The sequence below is a fragment of the Trichomycterus rosablanca genome, chromosome 3 (assembly GCF_030014385.1).
Source record: "Trichomycterus rosablanca isolate fTriRos1 chromosome 3, fTriRos1.hap1, whole genome shotgun sequence".
Taxonomy (NCBI): domain Eukaryota; kingdom Metazoa; phylum Chordata; class Actinopteri; order Siluriformes; family Trichomycteridae; genus Trichomycterus; species Trichomycterus rosablanca.
The window spans coordinates 1535489-1556337 of NC_085990.1; the positions used below are offsets into that span (position 1 = coordinate 1535489).

Here is a 20849-nt window from a genome sequence, read left to right on the forward strand (position 1 = left end):
AATAAACATATTCAGTCATTAGATTGTGTTGTATACACTGGTGTTCCCATCAGTTGTTGATATGACTGGAAGTTTATTTTTTAGAACTGCAGGGACCCCCAGTCCAGATTTGGTCCACCCCAATGTTCAGTTCATGGCTATGACCTTGCTTCAAACGTCAGTGACACCTCACATTTTGGTCTAGTTTCAGTTTCTGAAGGGCGGGTTCCAGCCAGACTGACTTATTGTCTTCGGGATGGATATTTTTGCTGGACCTGGCAACCCTGTGAGGCAGGCAGCATTGCGCTGTAGTGTGGAACGAAGGCGCTGAGCAGTGATGAGATCCTGTCAGTTCTAATGTCGCAAACAAACTCGGAGCGTTTTATCCAACAGAGAAAATTCATCATTTACGCAGAAGGATCGCGGTTATTCTTATAGTTTTGCACTTTATCTCGGTTTGTGGATTATATCCAGGCTGTTTATTTTATTAGTGTTTTAACTGTACAGCAGTGCTACTGCATTGCCCCTGTTTTTAAAGTAGTGAGGTAGGTGGATTGGCGTTGGACAGGACTCGGCGGTTGGTGTTATTTTTCCGTCTTTGCGCTTCGGTCGTTGCGCGTATTTTTGCGCACAGAAGAGCGGCTCCTCCTCACATCTGACGCGCACACAGAAGTTTCTCAGGTTTCCCCGCTCCCGGAAATCGGAACTGATGCTTCGACTTGGGTTCGAGTGGGTAAGTGGATATGTTTAAGTGCTGTTTTACACACCCGTGCGCTGTCTTCTGCTCTGCGTTTAACCAGCGTGCCAAGCGATCCAGAAGCGTGTACTTACATGACTTCACCAGCTTAGAACTTGAGCACCTGAGGATGTCTGTGGAGTAAATATGAAAGAAAACACACACACACACACACACACACACACACACACACACACACACACACTGCAGCTCAGCCCTTGATCGAAAGCATTTTGTTCAGCTGTCAATATGTCAGACTGAAGTGAAATTAAAATGGGCAGTTGTAGCCTAGTGGTTAAGGTACTGGACTAGTAATCAAAAGGTCGCTGGTTCAAAGTTAGGATTCGTCAGTGTTTCAGACTGTTGTTGATATGACAGGAATGTTGTAGAATGGTAGGACACTTTAGACACCCGGTGTATTCCCCCCCCCGACCATGTTCAATTCATGGCCACAGCATTGAACCCAGGCCATCCTACCCCCCTCTTATCAGTACTCAAAAAAGCTTCATGTTCTGATCTCAAACTGTTTATTCCTTGAAGTTTTAAGATAAATACCAGTGGTGTGCTGGTATGAGTAGATCAGACACAGCAGCGCTGCTGGAGGTTTTAAACACCGTGTCCACTCACTGTCCACTCTATTAGACACTCCTACCTAGTCGGTCCACCTTGTAGATGTAAAGTCAGAGACGATCGCTCATCTATTGCTGCTGTTTGAGTCGCTCATCTTCTAGACCAGGGGTCCTCAAACTTTTTAACCGAAGGGCCAGATTACTGTTCTTCTGGGGGGCCGGACCGCGGGTGAAATAGTAAACACACCCAAAAAAGCTATTTACTATGTATACTGGCTGTATTGTCTGTGCTTTGTATAATTGTAGTTCATAATGATAATGCAGAAATTGTATTTATTTTAATAATTTCCATTATCCTACCTCATACAGTGTTTCCTTAAAAAATCAGTGTGAACTGTGAGCCTACTTTTGCCTGACGACAGTAAGCGTCAGGTTCCATATTTGTTACTGCCAGTCATAATAGCTAATAAATGTTGATCAGTGAGTCTGGATCCGGTTGGAGATTTAAGGTGTTTCAACTTCGAAAAAGTCTGCACACAGAAGTAGATGCTCCCGAAAACGGTAGTTACTTTGAGTGCATGTTTTATTGAGATCGGGGAGCAATGGAAAGAGAAGCATAAAAATTAAACAATGTGCTTGAGTTTTGATTTTGGACCGCATAAATGCGTTGATCTCCGGGAGCAGGACGTTAAAACATTTAAAAACTCGCCCCGACTCAGCCAGCGGATCTCAGTAAAGCACATCTTCAGCTCAGACAAGAATTCCTGAAACTGCCTGTAGTTAAGAGCATTAGCTTTAATGAAATTAACACAGGACACGAGGATTTTCCATAACGAAATCCCACTTAACTGCTTCGCAACACAGTTCAGTGGCTGCGGTCACTCATCTCTATATTGACGCGCCCTCATGCTTGGAGCGCCACCCGTTGGATCGCTGCCGTAGAATCTACTGAGACTCCGGGTGGCCAATTTTTGTTTCCTCTGTTATTTTTTTTCCCGTTATAATACTGTGAGTTCGAAGATGAACAGGGGCCAGACAACATGTATTGCTGCTGTGGTTAAAGGGGCCGGTCAAATTAAAGCATCGGGCCGTAGTTTGATGACCCCTGTTCTAGACCTTCATCAGTGGTCACAGGACGCTGCCCACGGGGCGCTGTTGGGTGGATATTTTTGGTTGGTGGACTATTCTCAGTCCAGCAGTGTCAGTGAGGTGTTTAAAAACTCCAGCAGCGCTGCTGTGTCTGATCCACTCATACCAGCACAACACACACTAACACACCACCACCATGTCAGTGTCACTGCAGTGCTGAGAATGATCCACCACCTAAATAATACCTGCTCTGTGGGGGTCCTGTGGGGGTCCTGACCATTGAAGAACAGGGTGGAAGCAGGTTAAAAAGCATGCAGAGAAACAGATGGACTACAGTCAGTAATTGTAGAACTACAAAGTGCTTCTATATGGTAAGTGGAGCTGATAAAATGGACAGTGAGTGTAGAAACAAGGAGGTGGAGAGACACGGTGGCTTGGTGGCTAGTGCTGTCTGTCGCCTTACAGCAAGAAGGGTCTGGGTTTGATTCCCCTGCCGTTTAATCAGGGTCCTCTCTGTGTCTGTGTGGGTTTCCTCCCACAGTCCAAAGTCATGTAGTCAGGTTAATTGGAGACACTTGAAAGCTGCTAGAAATAGAAAGTGTGTGTGCGTGTGATCTGTGATGGCCTGGTGACCTGTCTGGGGTGTTTCCTACCTCTCAGCCAGTGAGTCAGACCCACTGCACCCTGACCAGGATAAAGCTGTAATACAACAGACGCAGAATGAATGAATTACACGTCAAATTGATAAATGTATTAATGAATAATATTAAGAAAGTCGTCTTTCACTGTCACCTCTGAGTCTTTGCTTAGAAACAGCAGATTTGTGCGAGTTTTTAATCTTCCTTACATCTTTACGTCTAGGAATTTTTATTAATTTCTTTTTTAGATTTGTGGTCGCCATGGTAGCAGGTAGTGAAATGTGCAGTAGTAACATGACATGAGGAGGATGTTTGTGCTTTAGTAGAATATGTTCGGTGTTATTACGGGCTCTCACATCAGATCACATCACACCAGCAGTAATAACAGGTACGGCCGTGACAACTTCTTTTATTATTGTGTTTATTTTGGACAGGGTGGCTGTGATCTTATTCGGCATCCATTCAGTGTGGGAGTTGTGAGGGGGATGTTTTTTTCTCACTGTGTGTGTGTGTGTGTGTGTGTGTGTAAGAAAAACAAAGCCAAGACATGTGCACAGAAATGTTTTTAATAGACAAGGGTTTTGTTTATGCATTTTCTCCCTGTTAGCGCGTCCAATTGCCCCATTGCGTCATGCTTCCTCTCCACCAATGTCGATCCCCGCTCTGATTGAGGAGAACGAAAGCTAACCCACCCCCCCCCCACCCCCCGACACGTGGGCAGCATGCCGTATGCATCTTATCGCCTACACTTTGACGAGTGCAGTGCAGTTCAGCGTTGTGTACGGAGAGACACACCCTGAGAGCACTCTTATCTCTGTGCAGGCGCCATCAATCAGCCAGCAGAGGTCGTAATTGCAGAGGCTTTAATATCCCACCCGTATATGAACAACAGGCCAATCGTTGTTCATGTGGCTGCTCAGCCCAGCCGGCAGGCAGAGCTGAGACTCGATACGACGCATTCGAGATCCAGCTCTGGTGTTCCAGCGTGTGATTTTACCGCTGCGCCACCTGAGCGGCCTAATTTATTATTATTTAATTACAACATCAGAGCGACTGTTTTCGACTATTTTAGCTTCTTTTTTTAATATACGTATATGATTCTATTTCTGTATTAGTCATATCCACTTACCTAAAACACGCCCCCATCCGACACATGTGCAGTATCGACCGCTTCTTTTCACCTGCACCAGGCGGGTTCACAGAGTAACTCGGGTGTGGCCGGTTTTATTTCTTGTTTTTATTTTCTCCCTTTTTCTCCCAATTTAGTCATAGCCAGTTCCTCTTCTTCTGCTGGAGACCCCGATCACGTCCGAGGAGGGTATATTCGCCCGACACGCCCCACCGACCCCTTCTTATTCGCTCGTACTTTGGTGGATCTGCGTGTGAGGTCGGTCTCACTTACGGAGAGTCACACACTGATCTCCACATTCCTCCACTTCTGTACAGGTTCCTCGGACTACCATACAGGGATCTTACACGGCGTAGAAGACCCCACCCACTTTTTAGTCCCGTCTTTTCTCACCCAGCAGACTAGCGGCCGATTTTGTCTGATGCAGGAGTTGCCAATTGTGCCGACTAGGGGGCCCTCAGCCGACTGGTAACAGAGCTGAGATTCAAAATGTGGGTGCCCCAACCCCAGTTATTAATTAGTTATTAATTACTTTTTACCCAATAGGGTCAGGTAGAGCTGATGACCATTTTTGGGCTATTTTCTCTAATATTAAACATAGTTTGCTGATCTGAACCATGTAAGTGCGACAGTAATGTGAAAATCAAGGGGGTCAAATACTTTTTCACAGCGCTGTCGACTCTTTTTGCTGAAGTGTTACAGGATCCCACTTTTCCATGATGTCAGTTTATTCCATTTCCACCCCGAGTTCCCCCCTCTCAGCTCTAAGTGCTTCGGTCTGAAGTGGTGCTGAGTGCCCACGATCACCAGCAGCTCTGTTAGATGTTCGGAGCTCCAGGACTAATGAGGCTGCACAGAACCGAAGCTTCTAACGGCGGCACAAAGCTTGTGTTAAAATCCACAGAATATTGATTTATCTAGTTAAGTACGGAAGAACGAGACTGACCAGTACAGACCACAGCTCCATATACACCAGTAAAAAACCTAAGTGGATCCCACAGGGGCTCTAAACAGCACTCCGATGTTTCCTACACACCAGTCACGTGATGTCGGACGAGGATCAGATCTGGTTTTCTGCTCGCCGATGGGTTTTGGAGGATGTAGATGCGCCAACTTGGAGGCAATTGACGTTCGATCAGGGTTTGAAAATCAGCTCTTGATCGCTATGTGTAAATTGATCCAAGGCGTGGTCCAACAGTATTTTAACCCAGGTTCTGGGGGATGCAGAAGCACCAACTTGAAGGCAAATCGGCCCTTGTTCAGGGTTTAAAATGCAGCTCTTCATCACTTTGTGTGAACTGTTCCAAGACGGCATCCAAGAGGCTCGTCAATCCCTCACAGACTCCCGAAAAATATGATTCTACACCACATGATTTCAGCCCTGATATTCCACTTGCCAGCAGGTTTTGAAGGATGTAGCTGCGCCAACTTGGAGGCAATTGGCGTTCGCTCAGAGCTCGAAAATCAGCCTTCGATCTCTACGTGTGAATTGATCCAAGACGCCATCCGAGAGGCTCGCAGATTGCTCACAGACTCCCGAAAAATACGATTTTACACCACATGATTTTAGCCCTGATATTCCTTTCCCAGAAAGGTTCTGGGGAATGCAGTTGCGCCAACTTTGAGGCATATCAGCCTTCATTCAGGGCTCCAGAATCAGCTCTCAATCGCTATGTGTGAATTGATCCAAGACGCCATCTGAGAGGTTTACCGATCGCCCACAGACTCCTAAAAAATATGATTTTACACCACGAGATTTTAGCCCTGATATTCTACTTGCCAGAAGGTTTTTGGAGGATGTTGATGCCCCTCTGAGGCAACTCTGAGGCAAATCGGCCTTCGTTCGGGGCTCTAAAATCAGCTCTCAATTGCTATGTGTAAACTGCCCACTTGCCGAAAGGTTTTGGAGGATGCAGATGCACCAACTTGGAGGCAAATGAGCCTTCGTTCAGGGTTTGAAATTCGACTGTCAATCGCTATGTGTGAATTGATCAAAGTGGTCCGAGAGGCTCGCAGATCGCCACAGACTCCCGAAAAATAAGATTTTACACATCGCGATTTTAACCCTGATACTTCTTTCCCAGAGAGGTTCTGGGGGATACAGTTGCGCCAACTTTGAGGCATATCAGCCTTCATTCGGGGCTCCAGAATCAACTCTCAATCGCTATGTGTGAATTGATCCAAGATGCCATCTGAGAGACTTGGCGATCGCTCGCAGTCTTGAAAAATCTAGCATAATTAATACCCGGACCTGTCAGCGTGTCCGAATCCTGTAGCGTGAAAAGTGTTGCGATCAGGTTGTGACCGGCAATGAGTGTGGCATCGAGCTCCAGCCAATCAGAACGCAAGATACAGAGTGACAGGGAACCTTGGGGAGGAGCTTATAAACGTCAACAAGCATATAGTTCCTATCAAATACATCAGCACACACACAAGCTTTACTTTATTTGTAACCTTATTATCCACCAAACCATCACACCTACGTTTTCATTCCAAAAATGTGTCTTTTTATATATTGATTTATTTGTCACTGCCAGGTTGCTGCTCCTGGGCCCTTGAGCAAGGCCCTTAACCCTCAATTGCATAGACAATATACTGTCACAGTACTGTAAGTGGTTTTGGATAAAGGCGTCTGCTAAATGTCGTAAATGTAAACGGAAATGACTCTCTCTGCAGAACAGAATAGAACAGACGATCCCTGCGGCTGCGGATCCCGATCCACTCCTTTACCCATAATTATTTTCCTCTTGTTTTTTTTTAATTGCATATTAGCACACAAACAACTCGGATCATTTCTTGGAAAGAAAATAAAACCACGTTTATCACCTCATCACTTCCAGATAGACTTGTCTGCGATTCCTCCTGGTTAAAGATGGTGTAACGTCTGACTGCCTGCTGATCAGTCAGTGATTGTAAAGATTTCCGATTCGGAGAAAGTCTAGCAGTTCGTCCGTGAGCGTTGCTTTGCTTTCTAAAGTTACGAGCAAACTAATGAATCTCGGCTGTGTATCACATAACGTGTGTACCACTGGAATAGACGTGATTTATGGACGTACGGCAGGTTTGTGGCGTGTTTACATCGTGTTGTGTTGCTCATGATGATGAAAACATATATAATCTATACCTCACACTGCATTTCATGCTTCTCAGCTATCATCAGGAGGAAGCGAACTGGCTGTAAATCTAGCGAGAGTGCTAGTAAGAGTCTTCTAACTGCTTCGAGTCGTCTGGGAATTGTGCTGAACTTTAAACGAGTACGTTTAGCTAAACTTTTATGTAAACGTTCACCAGCTCAACTGCTTTCCTGGAGGATCTTGCATATTTGCAGGACCTTGGCTCATTTTCAGCAAAGATTAATGACACGTCAGCTCTCAGTACCGTTAGCTGCACTCAGACATCGATACGACCCAGACTCAGATCATCACTCACGACTCCCTACAGTCTGAAGTTCTCATTTAGCTGAACGACTTCACTCCCAATGGTTTGAATCTCGCTTAAAATGGCAGAACTCCCCGTGTAGTCCACGTCACGACTACTGGGAGCTACTGGGGTGACTTGAACGTAGGGCGTATCTCGATATGCTCTTGAGAAGTGGCGATATACGATACAATATAATGTAATTTTACCTTAACCCGTATTTTACCTTACATTGTTTACAAGTTTTCTTAAAAACACAAAATACTGTAGTTCTGATCAATTCTGACTGATTACAGTGTTTATATTTTGTACTATTACAGGCTGTATTTGTATTAATACAGACATCCCAAGTGTCCCGGAAGTTCCGGGAGTCTCCCGCATATACATAGAGGCTCCCTGATGCCTGCAAGTCAGATAAAATCTCCCGGAATCTCGAACGAGCGGCCAAGAGCGACACACACACACACACACACACACACACGCAGGCGACACAGACTTTTTTCCCCGATCGCGTATTAAATCCGTTATCTGATATACAATCTAGCGCACTGTGTAAGGAACATAAATCAATTGTCTAATATACTGTTTAGTGCACTATGTAGGGAACATAAATCCGTTATCTGATATACAATTTAGTGCTCTATGTAGGGAACATAATTAATTATGTAATACACTATCTATGTAAGGAACACAAATCATCATCTAGTTATACTTTCTAGTGCACTATGTAGTGAACATGAATGCGTTATCTAATACACTATCTAGTGCACTACATAGGGAACATAAATTCATATCTAATACACTATCTAGTGCACTACATAGGGAATATAAATTCATATCTAATACACTATCTAGTGCACTATGTAGGGAACATTAATCCGTTATCTGATATACAATTTAGTGCACTATGTAGGGAACATTAATCCGTTATCTGATATACAATTTAGTGCACTATGTAGGGAACATAAATCCATTAACTAATACGCTACCTAAAGCATTATGTTAGAAACATAAGTCTGTTGTCTAGTACACTATCTAGTGCACTAAGTAAGGAACATAAATTCTTTTCTAATATACAATCTAGTGCACTATGTAGGGAACATAAATCTATTATCTTTTACACTATCTAGTGCACTATGTAGTACAAATTAATGTGTTTGTAACGCGAACAGTTAGCTTAGTAGCTCAGTTAGCAGTTTTTTTTTGTTTTTTGGGGCTTGGGGGTCGGGGTCGAGGTCCGCGTCCGGGGGTACCTCCCTGAAATGAGTTTTTGCAACTTGTTAATATTGACAATATTGATATCAAACAAACCAGCAGAATCTCACAATCACATTTCTGCTCCGTTTTACTTCAAATTAACGAGCATCAAAAATATCCCAAGAAAGTTGAATATTTGATGATGCTTTGCTATCATTGCAAAATGAAATCGCACGTTAAACAGCAGCACCGCGACCCAGATCAACCACACAGCAGCATAAAATCATAACCGCTGCTTACCTGAAGGCCACCTTATATGTTTCCAGAATATTTCCAGAATATATAAATCCATTTCCAGCTGTGTTTATCCACCTAACTAATGAAAACGTCTTAGATCGTTTATTCTCTCGGCTTTCGCGGTAAAAAGCTGAAACTGGTAATTCGTTCACTAAACTGTCTTATGCCTCAACAACCAATCAAGAGAGAGATTGAAATTCCGCCCAGAATCTGAATTCGGAAGCTCTGATTGGTTCATACAGCTGTTTTTAAGGCTTGAACCACGAATGAATCTCTTTCACAAATGAACTGATTCGTTTGTGTGAGCAGAACGAGTGAATCTTTACCATAGATAAGAGCACAGCTCCCTGATTCCATTCCAATGAATGATTTGTTTGAAAAGAGTCGTTTCCAACAGCGATTCAGTTTGCGTGTGTGTGCAGCGTGCTGAACAGCGCCTTTGTGTTTTGTTTTAAACATTCTCAAACGGTAACCTGGGTATCCTAGACATACTCGATATATCCAATATGGCCACTTTTAACATCATGTAAAGAGTAAAATCGAATATATCGATATCCGCGATATATCGCCCAGCCCTACAGGAACGCACCTCAAGTCTTTGCAGTCGGGTGTAGAATCTAGAAGAAATGCTTCCTGGAGGAATAGAGATGATTGATGATAGATGTTTTAGCAGCCAAGAAAGAGATTATACATTATAGATTGTTATATCTGAAATATCTGCATAGATTATAGATCCTTTTAGGCTTTGTTGTCTGATTCGGATGGAGAATCAAAGCCTAATTGAACCGAAGCACAGAATCTCGTATCCAGACCCTCCTACAGACCAGAGAGCTCCGGATCTGCACCTGAGACTCTTCTTATCATTAATATTTCATGTCGAGGCTTTTATGAGATGTCCTGCACTTCTTTTGTTTTCTGTTCACAAACTCGGAGTGTTTTTATCTACATCCTGTATTTCCTGCTCTCAGTACAACAACACGTTCTTCAGTTTCTTATGTTTTCATCAAACCGCTTTATCCTGGTCAGTGTCTCAGTGGGTCTGATTCATTGGGCAACACACACACACATACAGTGATCAGCCATAACATTAAAACCACCTCCTCCACCTCAACACTGCTGAAGTTTTTAAATACCGTGTCCACTCACTGTCCACTCTGTTAGACACTCCTACCTAGTCGGTCCACCTTGTAGATGTGAAGTCAGAGACGATCGCTCATCTATTGCTGCTGTTTGAGTCGCTCATCTTCTAGACCTTCATCAGTGGGCACAGGACGCTGCCCACGGGGCGCTGTTGGGTGGATATTTTTGGTTGGTGGACCATTCTCAGTCCAGCAGTGACAGTGAGGTGTTTAAAAACTCCAGCAGCGCTGCTGTGTCTGATCCACTCATACTAGCACAACACACACTAACACACCACCACCATGTCAGTGTCACTGCAGTGCTGAGAATCATCCACCACCTAAATAATACCTGCTCTGTGGGGGTCCTGTGGGGGTCCTGACCATTGAAGAACAGCATGAACGGGGGTAACAAAGCATGTAGAGAAACAGATGGACTACAGTCAGTAATTGTAGAACTACAAAGTGCTTCTATATGGTAAGTGGAGCTGATTAAATGGACAGTGAGTGTAGAAACAAGGAGGTGGTTTTAATGTTATGGCTGATCGGTGTATACACATACACATATGCTCCATATACACAACCTGACTGAACGTCTTCGGACTGTGGGAGGAAACCGGAGCACCCGGAGGAAACCCACACGGACACAGGGAGAACATGCAAACTCCACACAGAAGTGACCTTGGTCACCTGGCCAGGGAATCAAACCCAGGCCCTTCTTGTTGTGAGCTGACAGTGCTACCCACTGTGCCATACAACTTTTTAAATGCTGAATTATCGTTTTTTAGTTTTTTTTTTTTGCGTTTTACCACCAATTTTTCTCTGAATTTGTGGACCGTCCACCAATCCCTTCTAATTCACCCATAGTTTGGTGGATCGGCGTTGCGTACGGACAGCCACGCCCTAATCTCTGCGCTCCTCAACTTTCTGTACAGGCGCCCTGGGCAACCAAGGTCCTTACACAGCATTGATAACCAACAACTCCATCAACACCATGGACTACACACTGGACCTATAATTTATCATTTGCACCGTTAATACCATTATTTAATTATTATTATTATTTATAATTCACACCTGCACTTTACCAACACCCCGGACTGCACACTGGACTGTTGTAATTATTTATCATTGCACCTGCACTTTACACAACCGTCATACATATATACATATAGTTATAGTTATTTTTCACCATCCTTATATAGTTATAGTTACAGCCGTATAGTTATTACTTACACATCTTTATTACTATTACTGTTATTATTATAATATATACCTAACTAATCTTTATTATTATTACTATTAATATTATAGTACATACCCATTTTAATTCATATGCTTATTGTTATTATTGCTATTATGTATATAGCACTATGTACCTAGATATAATTCCATATATGTAAATAGCTATACTGTAGTTATAACTTTATATTCATATTAATCATAGACATATGTTTACTGATATTCTCTGTTTATTTTTGCACAATGCTACTACTTGCACTTCTGGTAGATGCTAACTACATTTTGTTGCCTTATACCTGTACTGAGCAATGACAATAAAGTTGAATCTATCTATCTATCTATCTATCTATCTATCTATCTATAACCCCGTTAGCCAGTTATGCCTGGTAGAGGGCGCCCAGCCGACTGGTAGCAGAGCTGAGCTGCTAGCGGATTATGGGAAGATTATTACACTTCTGTAAATTAAACATACCCACTTCCCTCTGAACTCAAAAATGAAAAAATACTCATTTTCCGCACCTGAATCTTCCGAGTTCAGCGTCTAGTTTTTGTTACTGGACGCTTTTGTGGTATGACTTAGAATCTCAGCTCTGCTACCAGCCGGTCGGGTGCCAACACGGACGATGATTCAGGAATTAGGCCCTCTGCTGGCTGAGCGATGGTTCTGCACAGAGGTCGGTGCGTGACTCTCCGTGCGTGATACAGATCTCCATATGAACCTGTCTGGTGCAGGTGAAAAGAAGCGGTCGGTACTGCACACGTGTCGGAGAGTGTGTGTGTTAGTCTGCAGCAGTAGAATTGGATATGACTAAATTGTGAGGAAAAGGGAATATGTTACCATGAAGTTAACCGGCGCTCTGAGCTCTCTGACGACTGCCAGTCACTGTTATGAAACATGAGCGTCCGCGGGTCCATTAGCACAGGGCGGTATGCAAATCTAGATCTGCACTCGAGCTGAATATGAGACGTCACTACAGGACTCGCTAACACGCGGCGCTAATGCCCTCGCGCGAGCCGAAAGACGCTACGTCGTCCCTCCCTGAAGGTTCAGTTTCATGGAAAGCAAATGAACGTTAGCAGCCGAGTCCTCACCCGTCTGTCTGATGGTTACGGATCAGGTGTCTCCGGTTTCCGTTTACGGTCGGATCAGATCTGCTGGAGAAATGATGAACGGCGTTACGTAAGGACGTCCCGGGGCTTAAAAAGCACTTTTTATTTATAAAACACATTTTTACAACCTGAGATTTATATGGAGTTGAATTTTTAGTCAGTAAACGACAGTTTCCTCAGATGAAGACCAAAAAAGCTAAATCATTAAATAAATTAAACCTTTTCACTTATTTTTCATTTGAATAGTGGACAGTCTCTACCATACTGATAGACCTAACAAAGCCTGATGAATGAACATAGCCAATCCCCTGAGGAGGGAGTGTCATGACTAACACACACCCCCTGTGTGCAGTACCGGCCTCTTCTTTTCACCTGCACCGGGTTCATATGGAGATCCGTATCGCGCATGGAGAGTCACACAATGATCCCTGTTATCCCTCGATCAACCAGCGGAGGTCGTAACTGCAGCAGCTATCTCAGTCCGGCTGATAGCACCGCAGAGATTCGATCCCTGGGCCAGCGCACTTCACCGCAATCGCTCACCTCGGTTCTTCCCTCACTCCAGTCACAGTCATGATTCTCATACGTCTCAGAGTCCCACAGCCGGACAGCATGTTGCTATCCTTCCATTCTTTTATCACTTGTGTCCGTATATTTTCGAACAGAGGTAGCATCTCGGTGTCTCTGCCGCGTGTCTCTGGTGCTTTAATGAGGAGTGTGTCTGTCAGGAAGCTGAACTGGTACAACAAGGTGGTTGTCAGACACACTGAATCCCACACACACACTTATGCTGAGGAAGAGACGGTGTGTGTGTGTGTGGGGGGGGGGGGGGGGGGGGGGGGGTGGTTAATGCACAGGATGCACTGCACAGGAATAAAGAAACAGCTCGTAGCAAAAAACCCTCAGATGATAGACAACGCAAATGTGCTCGTTTACTGACCAAGGAGGGTCGTAACCAACAGACACACCGCTTCTTTTCACCTGCATATGGAGACCCGTATGGTGCACGGAGAGTCACAGACCTATCCTCTATGGGGAATCCCCTTCCCGAAAATCATTGTGTGTATGAGCACCTGGTCGGGCGTTAGAAGAGCTGAGATTCGAACTTGTGACTACGAGATGTCAACTTTGGTGTGTTAGTAATATATATATATATACTGTATACTACACGTGGTATATACTGCATTATACAACAGTTAGTTCCGACCTTACAATCTGATTGGTTGAGAAGCGTTCTAACTGTGCTGATATTGGTGATAACAGCACGGCCTTTTCACACCACAACTGTATTACTCCGCTGACGCGTTGCCAGTAACGACGAGCTTCATGCACACAAACGCGCACACAGGCGACACAGACTTTTTTCCCGATCGCGTTTTAAATCCGTTATCTGATATACAATCTAGTGCACTGTGTAGGGAACATAACCAATTGTCTAATTCACTATCTAGTGCACTATGTATGGAACATAAATCCGTGATCTGATACACAATCTAGTGCACTATGTAGGAAACATTAATGTGTTTGTAACGCGAACAGTTTGCTTAATAGCCCAGTTAGCAGCTCCTAAAAGTTCTGTTATCACCCATAATCCTTTGGTGTGTGTGAGAGGTTTTTTATTTCTTTTTTCTCTTCGGAGGTTCTTGCTTTCTTCTTCTTCTTGTTCTTACCTCCCTGAAATGAGTTTTTGTAACTTGGGATGTCTGCTTTGTAGTGTTAAACTTTATATTCGTTGTGGAACTACTTTTTGGCGGAAGGTATTGTCAATATTAAAGCATATTTATTATGAAATTCAGGGCTTCTTTGATTTATTTTCTTTCTTTATTTTGTAAAAACTGTTGTATAAAAGCAATACAACACTTGAGGTCGTGTGTTATCGCGAATAACATCACGGCTCTGATGATCTACGGCACTCGACTTCGGCTCGTGCCTGCGACCAAATCACAGCCGTGATGTTATTCGCGATAACACACTCCCTCTCGTGTTCTCTTGCTTAATACTACATACTGCATACTATATTCTACACTCAGTATATACTGCATACTATATTCTACACTTAGTATATACTGCATACTACATACTACACTCAGTATATACTGTATACTACATACTACACTTAGTATATACTGTATACTACATACTACATACTGTATACTACACTTAGTATATACTGTATACTACATACTGCATACTGTATTCTACACTCAGTATATACTACATACTGTATACTACACTCAGTATATACTGCATACTACACTTAATATATACTGCATACTGTATACTACACTCAGTATATACTGCATACTGTATACTACACTCAGTATATACTGCATACTGTGTGTGTGTGTGTGTGTGTGTGTGTGTGTGTGTGTGTGTGTGTGTGTGTGTAAAATGCTCTGCTAGACTACACGAGGTGTCTCTGAGCTGATGTTTGGAGGTAATTTTGGTTGCTTGTGCAGGAGCTCTGATGCAGATGATCAGTATCTTGTATCTTGTAAGAGATGAAGTTCATCTGCTCGCTCTCTATTTGAGCCTGATCAGCCTAAAGTGCTGCACGCTAACGACCGAAGGCTTTCAGATCTATTCCACCATGGGGTCGGACCTCCCAGTTTAAAAACACGCTGAAATAGAGTGTAGACGGTTTTAACATCGTCAGTCTGGTGAATGTCCGGTATCAGGTTGCAGACGTGTGATTTATTCAGCATGTCCTAATATTCTTTCATGTCCTGAATTATCTTCATCAATAGATTTTAAATCAGTAAATAAGCAGTAATTGTGAAAAATATAAACAGGAGCTTTTGGATCGGTGCTGCTCGGGGGTCCGTGATGCGCTGCTCTAGTTCTGTGTGTATCCCTGCTGGCCTGAATAAACGGTACCAGGACAGATCTGATAAATGATCATTCTAAGCATAGAATACGATTTATTATGTGTGTGCTATTTTCCCTCTGATAAAAAACCTCCTTGTTTCTACACTCACTGTCCATTTTATCAGCTCCACTTACCATATAGAAGCACTTTGTAGTTCTACAATTACTGACTGTAGTCCATCAGAACAGGTATTATTTAGGTGGTGGATGATTCTCAGCACTGCGGTGACACTGACATGGTGGTGGGGTGTTAGTGTGTGTTGTGCCGGCATGAGTGGATCAGACACAGCAGCGCTGCTGCAGTTTTTAAATATCGTGTCCACTCACTGTCCACTCTATTAGACACTCCTACCTAGTTGGTCCACCTTGTAGATGTAAAGTCAGAGACGATCGCTCATCTATTGCTGCTGTTTGAGTCGGTCATCTTCTAGACCTTCATCAGTGGACACAGGACGCTGCCCACGGGGCGCTGTCGGGTGGATATTTTTGGTTGGTGGACGATTCTCAGTCCAGCAGTGAGGTGTTTAAAAACTCCAGCAGCGCTGCTGTGTCTGATCCACTCATACCAGCACAACACACATTAACACACCACCACCATGTCAGTGTCACTGCAGTGCTGAGAATCATCCACCACCTAAATAATACCTGCTCTGTGGTGGTCCGGTGGGGGTCCTGACCATTGAAGAACAGGGTGAAAGGGGGCTAACAAAGCATGTAGAGAAACAGATGGACTACAGTCAGTAATTGTAGAACTACATAGTGCTTCTATATGGTAAGTGGAGCTGATAACATGGACAGTGAGTGTAGAAACAAGGAGGTGGTTTTAATGTTATGGCAGATCGGTGTATATTATTTAGCTGGGGTCGCCCAGCCCACCGGTAGCAGAGCTGAGATCCAATTGTAGCTCCTTTATTAAAATTCTTTGTTATTAGCAGCACAGTTTAAACAGCATCTTTAATCCGGAGCATCAGACACCAAGTTTCCACACAGCTGTAAAGCGAGCGCACTAAATATGTCTGCATGTCGGTGCACATCTGGAACGCAGCGCAGGGGTGAATCACAGCAGAGCTTGTTGGATTAAACAAACGCCAGATTCCACTCCCTCATTTATCCGTTTTGGGATTCATATCATCTCCAGTTTTATACGATATGACCAAAAGTATTTGGACGAGCTTTACAGTGTGTCTGTGTATGGGTATTTGTGCCCACGTGGCATGAGAGAAGCTAGCGGGTTTGAACGTCCTGATGCTAACTGTGTTAGCATAGTAAGCTAAAAGTGCGGTGACGTAAAGTAGAGCGTCTAAATAATCTGCCTTATGAGCTCCATGTGTTATTAGAATCCTCTCTACTGAGGTAGCTGATCAGGTTGGTAGGTAGAGGGAGCAGGGCGGGTCACTAGGCCACGTACACATTCCAGTAACACTCCACTGTAGCTGTGTTCTTGGAATATTGGAATATGACTACTGGAATCACACCCTATTATTATCTCCATGTTCTAGATCAGGGGTGTCAAACTAATTTTCACCAAGGGTCCTCAAAGGGTCGATCATAACGTATCCTGCCGTGATTGCAGTCGCCTTTCAAGTCTTGGACAGTTTGTTGTTTTTCTTGGAGGCTAAATTCTGCGTTTGGTGTCAAAATGCCAAATTTATTCTGTATATTTATAACGTATATCTACATTTATATTGTCCTCCTTTACCACAGACACGCCTCATAACACAAGAGACGAATCGGTTTCTCTTCCTGAAGCACAAACTTCTTTTCACTTTCACATCTTTCATTAAATTTCCTCCTTTTGGGATTAACTGTAAATATTTCTCATCATCACTTGTTGGAAAACCGCCTCACTTGAACACTGATGTGGAAACACCGAATCTAGTGGCAGGATGCATCACTTTGCAGGTCATATAATCGGCATGCATTGTGGGAGATGCAGTTTATGTAGGATTTTACAGTAGATTTTAAGACGATCGTTCTGCCCTCGCTAAGAGTTTTTCCCCCTTTCCTTAGCTAGACAGACAGTCAGACAGACAGACAGACAGCTCCCTCCAGAATACAGTTACGTCGGTTTTATTTGCCTCCCAGCTGTGTGATACACTGTGTGCATCAGAATGGAGTCAAACAACAAAATACCAACAATAACAATAAAGAACGTAATACAGAACAAGTACAGGCACACAGCTGTAGTTACATCTGGTACAATATGAGATTTAACCAAACGTAAAATAGCGCTAACGAGTTCGCATCGTGTGTAAAAATATTAATCGCTATAGTAACGGTAACAACCATATTTAATTACGTAATGACGGTAAATTCGTAACTGAAGCGCTGTAACGTACTCGCTAAACATTTACAAACAAATGAGAATATAAATGTCGACGACTTACAGATGACGCTTCTGTATCGGATTGCAAGAGAATTAACGTCTATTTTTTTTACATTTTCAGCATTTAGCAGACACTTTTATCCAAAGCGACTTACAGTATTGTGACAGTATACAGTCTAAGCAATTGAGGGTTAAGGGCCTTCCTCAAGGGCCCAACAGTGGCAACCTGGCAGGGGTAAGGCTTGAACCGGCAACCTTCTGATTCCTGGACCAGTACCTTAACCACTAAGCTACAACTGCCCTGTTATTTATTACTGTTTACGTTACTGACTACGCTACTTTATCCGCTAAAACGTAAAAGTGACACGGCTTCTTAGCGAAGGTCAAAGTTAGTTGGCATGACTACGATGCCAACGGTTGCCGCTTAAATGTGCCGGTGTCCCATTAAATTCTAAGTACGTCTCCGTAAAGACTCGAACCGTCACAACAATCACACGACTTTTAATCTCTCGCGGGCCACATCAAATGACGTGGCGGGTTGGATTTGACCCGCGGGCCTTGAGTTTGACACCCCTGATCTAAATAGTAATTAATTATGTATTAATACGATATTGTATCTCTGGTGAATCTGGATGTTCTCAGGTTCTGCTCCGTCTCTTTTTCTGTCCTCGCTCCTCGTTGCGGGCTGCACATGTTTGTTTTGGTAGTTTGTTTCCGTTATTTTGGCCACTGCTCTGATTTGAGATTCTTTATGTTTGTTGTTAGCGTTTGTTTCAGGTTTTTTCAGCTACAGAGTTATTCTATGTTGGTCAGGTTGTTTTTTAGTTCTTGCAGGTGCGGGGCTTCACCTCGTTCCGTTATATCTACTGCACAACAGCAAGCAGCATTTTGTCCCTGAATTAAGCTGCGATTATTTTGTCTCGGTGGAGCAGCAGGTCTTTTAATTTATCTCGGCAATGCTGAGATAAACCGACACAAAACGTTTAATCTGAAATCTGTTGATCTGACGCAAACACACCGCTAAATCAATCTAACGACAACAAGACCCTACAGCGCAGGAACCAATACAATTACTGACAGGAAACGATAATCTCACGATAAAAAATAAAACTCTTTTTTATCAACTCTCTCTTGCTCACCGAGCCGGATAATCAGATGGTGTCGGGAACCAGTAATTGCACCCGGCACTAACGAGGCGGCGGCGTATATGCAGGAGCTCGTTAGCCTAACGGTTGCGGCGTGAAGGGAAAAGTGTTAATAGCGCACAGAGGCGCTCCCCAAACTCCCAAACGACCTGAGACGACAACTGATCTCATCAAGGGTTTTGTTCCTTCCATCAGGTGTGTTTATTTATAAGAAAAAGGAAATGAAGACCACAAACGCTGGGGGCAGCACGGTGGCTTGGTGGGTAGCACTGTATCCTCACAGCAAGAAGGTCCTGGGTTCGATTCCCAGGTGGAGCGGTGCGATCCGGGTCCTTTCTGTGTGGAGTTTGTATGCTCTCGACCGGATTAAAAGATTTAATAAAAACATTCATTCCTTCATTCATTGTCTGTTTTAAGACCACTTTATCCTGGTCAGGGTCGTGGTGGGTGCAGTTCACTCGGCGATAGGTAGGAAACACCCTGGACAGGTTGCCAGTCCATCACAGGACACACACACACACACACACACACACACACTAAAGGTAGTGTAGTATCTCCAACTAACCTGACTGAACGTCTTTGTACTGTAGGAGGAAACCAACACAGACACGTGGAGAACATGCAAATCCACACAGAAAGGACCCAAACCGCTTTACCTGGGAATCGAACCCAGGACCTTCCAGATGTGCCACAACACAAATTCTACCAGCTACTACATCGTTCCTCCCTCTACTCACTCACTGTGGGGTGTGTGTGCTGGAGCCTTTCCCAGCTTTTCAATGGGCGCAAGGCACACAGTAACACCCTGGACGGGGCGCCAGTCCATCGCAGGGCAGACACACACACACCCATTCACCTATAGGGCAATTCAGTGTCTCTAGTTAACCTGACTGCACGTTTTTGGACTGTGGGAGGAAACCGGAGCTCCCGGAGGAAACCCACACAGACACGGGGAGAACATGCAAACTCCACACAGAAAGAACCCGGACCGCCCCACCTGGGGATCGAACCCAGATCCTTCTTGTTGTGAGGCGACAGTGCTACCCACCAAGCCACCGTGCCCCTTCTCCTCCCTCTACTGTACATGAAAAACATAACAACATTCTGTTGGGCCCTTGAGCAAGGCCCTTAACCCGCTTGACTCTGCTCTGCACTCTGACCACAGTTTCCAAACATGCTGGGACAAGCGGAAGGGGAATTCCCTGTACTGTACACGTGTGTGTGTGTGTGTGTGTGTGTGTGTGTGCATGATAAATAAAGGCGCTCTGTTCTGCACGGCGTCTATTTTTAACATCGTTTGCATGTCGCTTTGTTTGGAAAGAAAACAAACCAAGAGCGGAAGATACGACATGTACTGATCAGCCATAACATTAAAACCACCTCCTTGTTTCTACACTCACTTACCATGTAGAAGCACTTTGAAGTTCTACAATTACTGACTGTAGTCCATCTGTTTCTCTACATGCTTTGTCAGGACCCCCACAGGACCCCCACAGAGCAGGTATTATTTAGGTGGTGGATGATTCTCAGCACTGCAGTGACACTGGCATGGTGGTGGTGTGTTAGTGTGTGTTGTGCTGGTATGAGTGGATCAGACACAGCAGCGCTGCTGGAGTTTTTAAACACCGTGTCCACTCACTGTCCACTCTATCAGACACTCCTACCTAGTCGGTCCACCTTGTAGATGTAAAGTCAGAGACGATCGCTCATCTATTGCTGCTGTTTGAGTCGGTCATCTTCTAGACCTTCATCAGTGGTCACAGGATGTATATATTTTTGGTTGGTGGACTATTCTCAGTCCAGCTGTGACACAGGTGTTTAAAAACTCCAGCAGCGCTGCTGTGTCTGATCCACTCATACCAGCACAACACACACTAACACACCACCACCATGTCAGTGTCACTGCAGTGCTGAGAATCATCCACCACCTAAATAATACCTGCTCTGTGGGGGTCCTGTGGGGGTCCTGACCATTGAAGAACAGCAAGA

At 44.1% G+C, this 20849-nt stretch overlaps 1 protein-coding gene across 2 annotated transcripts in view; it reads left to right on the top strand.

Annotated features, from left to right (window-relative positions):
* The first annotated feature begins 489 nt into the window (after positions 1–489).
* osbpl3b (oxysterol binding protein-like 3b) overlaps positions 490–20849 on the top strand; it is a 57144-nt gene continuing 36784 nt past the window's right edge. For both annotated transcript variants that reach the window (XM_062992379.1, XM_062992380.1), the window contains exon 1: positions 490–712. The gene's annotated coding sequence lies outside the window, so the exon portion shown is untranslated. The remainder of the gene's footprint in view (positions 713–20849) is intronic.